This window comes from Gossypium arboreum, chromosome 13, assembly GCF_025698485.1.
Source record: "Gossypium arboreum isolate Shixiya-1 chromosome 13, ASM2569848v2, whole genome shotgun sequence".
NCBI lineage: Eukaryota > Viridiplantae > Streptophyta > Magnoliopsida > Malvales > Malvaceae > Gossypium > Gossypium arboreum.
The window spans coordinates 109,690,022-109,693,501 of record NC_069082.1 but is presented as its reverse complement, the minus strand read 5'-3'; the positions used below and the strand labels follow the sequence as shown (position 1 = coordinate 109,693,501).

Genomic DNA, 3,480 nt, shown 5'->3' with positions numbered 1-3,480 from the left:
GTTTGAACATTTTATAGGGCATCAAATTAATGCTAGCGCCTAAATCAGCTAGTGCTTTTTCAATATTCAGATTACCAATTAAGCAAGGGATAGTAAAACTTCCTGGATCTTTTAGTTTGGTTGGGAGCTTATTTTAGAGTATGGCGGAGCAGTCCTTGTTGAGTTCTACTGTAGATAAGTCCTCAAACTTCCTTTTATTTGTTAAAAGCTCCTTCAAAAATTTTGCGTATGTAGGCATCTGCGAGATAGCTTCAACAAAAGGTAAGTTGATATGTAATTGCTTAAAAAGTTCAAGAAACTTACCGAATTGTGCATCAATCCAATCTTTTTTTAATTTTGCTGGATCTGGAACCGGTGGTGAATATTCCTCCGGTACTGGTTTGTCACTATTTTTTGGGTTTTTCTTCCCTTCTTTCGTTTTCCACGGCTTCTTGTGCTAACTTTTTTTCAGATTCCACTAACACTTTCCCACTCCTTAGTGTAACTGCTTTGACATGCTCTCTGGATTTCGTATTGCTAAAAAAATTTTCTGGTGGTCTTTCCGAGATTAGTTTAGAAAGCTGGCTTATCTAAGTTTCTAGTCCTTGGATCGATGCTTGTTGATTCTTAAGTGATGTCTCGGTATTTTGGACACGGGTTTCTGACATAGATATAAATTTTGAGAGCATCTCCTCAAGGTTTGATTTCTTCTCTTGTTGATAAGGTGGTTGTTGAAAACCCTGAGGATTTTGTGGCTTTTGATTTCCTTGACCACCCCAGGAGAAATTTGGGTGGTTCCTCCAACCTGCATTATAAGTATTACTGTATGGGTTATTTTGAGATCTAAAGTTATTATTACCCATATAGTTGACTTGTTCCTCTTCGGTTGTAGGATTGAAGGATTGATATTCTGTATGCACACCTCCTCCTCTTGAGTCACACCTCATTACTGGATGTACTTGCGTAGAACCAAGAAAACTATCAATCTTTTTATTGAGAAGTTCTACCTGGTTAGAGAGCATGGTGACTGAATCGATGTTATAAACGTCGGCTATTTTCGTTGGCTTTGTCCTCATAACTTGCCACTGATAGTTGTTCAGTGACATATCCTCTATGAATTCATAGGCATCTTCTGGTGTTTTATTGTTGATGGTTCTGCCAGCAGCTGCGTCAATCATTTGTCTTGTCGAGGGATTTACACCATTGTAGAACGTTTGAACTTGCAGCCAAAGCGGTAACCCATGGTGAGGGCACCTTCTCAGTAAGTCCTTGTATCTCTCCCATGCATTGTAAAGTGTTTCTAAATCCATCTGCACAAAAGAAGAGATATCATTACATAATTTAGCCATTTTAGCCGGCGGAAAATATTTTAGTAAAAATTTCTCTGTCATTTGTTCCCAAGTAGTGATAGACCCTCGTGGTAACGAGTTCAACAACGGTTTAGCTTTGTTTCTCAATGAAAAGGGAAATAACCGAAGATGAATGGCATCATCAGAAACGCCATTGATTTTGAATGTATCACAAAATTCAAGAAAATTCACCAAACGCGTGTTGGGATCCTCATCCTGCAATCCATCAAACTGAACAAACTGCTGTATCATCTGAATTGTGTTAGGTTTTAGTTTGAAATTATTCGCAGCAATAGCAGGTCTAACTTTACTAGACTCAGTTCCTGTTAAAGAAGGTTTAGCATAGTCATACATAGTACGTGGAGTAGGATTTTGATTAGCTGCAATTGCAGGAGGCAGCTGATCGCCTGGGTTTTCGACCATCTCTTCGGTTGGGGTTTTAGTATCGTTTTCTCGCTCGTTCTCCGTGTATCATAAACTACGCCTTATTTCTCTTTGATTTCTACGAACTGTGCGATCGATTTCTTCGTTAAAAAGTAATGGTCCTGATGGGTTTCTTCTAGTCATAAACTATAAAAACCTGCCAAGAGAGAAAAAAAGTAAATTAATAAATAATAAAATAAAATAAAATTGCAAGAAAAATAAATGGCTAAAGTAATAAAAATTTAGTGTTCCTAATATTTCAGTTCCCCGGCAACGGCGCCAAAAACTTGATCATGTGATTCGTAACAAGTAATAAATATTTATTATGAAGATCAAACCTAGACTAACTATTATTACAATGAAAAGACAAGCGAACCTTTCAAACAATATTAGGATAAATTGCATTAGGGATCATTGCATTTAGTTTCATATACTTAATTTTTCATCACGTCTCAATTATATTGTTTTTTACTTGTCAAATTATTATTATAATGTTACAAATTAATTGGCTTAGCACAAATACAATTCTTGTGGAGACGATAACTCGATACTTACTTATTATTTGATAATGACTGTGTATACTTGCACAAACCCAAGCATTACAAGTTTTTGGCGTTGTTTTCGGGGATTGTCAACTGTTGCCTTAGTCATTTTTTGTGAAATTATTTATTTTCAATTTGGTTACTTCTAACATTACTAACTTATTCTTTTTAATTTTGGGATTTTCTTTTTAAGGGTTTATGAGCATAGATTAGATTATCGATTTACTCCTAATAGACCCTAAAATTGAACGAACTTTTAGACAAAGAAGACGTGAATGAACAGCTCAAAAATAAGTCGAGATGGACCTTGGAAATCAGAATCAAGACCAAGGTAATGAAGCTGATCATGTACGAAATCCTATCCTCATTGTCGATGATAGGGATCGATGCGTCAGACAATATGTTGTGCTGCTTTTCAATGAGTTAAATCCAGGAATTAGAAGTCCAGATATTGAGGAAACCTAATTCGAATTGAAACCAGTGATGTTTCAAGTGCTACAAACGGAGGGCCAATTTAGTGGTATGCCCACAGAAGATCCACATCTCCACCTTCGATTGTTTATGGAGGTGAGTGATTTATTCAAGACAACCGATGTGACTGAAGATGCACTGAGGTTGAAGTTGTTTCCGTACTTGTTGTGAGATCGAGCACGAGCATGGCTCAATTCATTGCCACCAAGTTCCATATCCACATGGCAAGAATTAGCAGAGAGAATTTTGGTTAAGTATTTCCCGCCTAGCAAGAATGCTAAGTTGAGGAACGAGATCACAACTTTCCAACAACTGTTGACGAGTCTTTGTATGAGGCTTGGGAGCGATTCAAGGAGTTACTTCGTAAGTGTCCTCATCATGGGATTCCTCATTGTATCAAGTTGGAGACATTCTATAATGGTCTCAATGCACATACAAGATTGATGGTAGATGCTTCTGCGAACGGTGCAATTTTTTCTAAGTCTTATAATGAGGCTTATGAGATCATTGAAAGGATTGCAAGCACTAACTATCAATGGCCAACAAATGAAACAACTTCAGGAAGACGTGTAGCTGGAGTTGATGAAGTTCATGCTCTCACTTCATTATTAGCTCAGGTATCGTCTATTTCCTCTATGTTAAAGCAGTTTACCGCTAATAGTGTTAATATTTTGCAGTTCGGCCACCAAGTCCGTTTGAAGTAGTTTCCTGTGTGT

General features: G+C 37.2%; 2 non-coding genes across 2 annotated transcripts; one reads left to right on the top strand and one right to left on the bottom strand.

Moving 5' to 3' along the window:
- Nucleotides 1-1,215: 1,215 nt before the first annotated feature.
- Nucleotides 1,216-1,322, top strand: LOC128287724 (small nucleolar RNA R71). Its single transcript, XR_008278424.1, has one exon. It is a non-coding gene; the product is annotated as a small nucleolar RNA R71 (small nucleolar RNA).
- A 1,721-nt stretch (nt 1,323-3,043) lies between these two features.
- Nucleotides 3,044-3,149, bottom strand: LOC128287321 (small nucleolar RNA R71). Its single transcript, XR_008278021.1, has one exon. It is a non-coding gene; the product is annotated as a small nucleolar RNA R71 (small nucleolar RNA).
- Nucleotides 3,150-3,480: the final 331 nt, after the last annotated feature.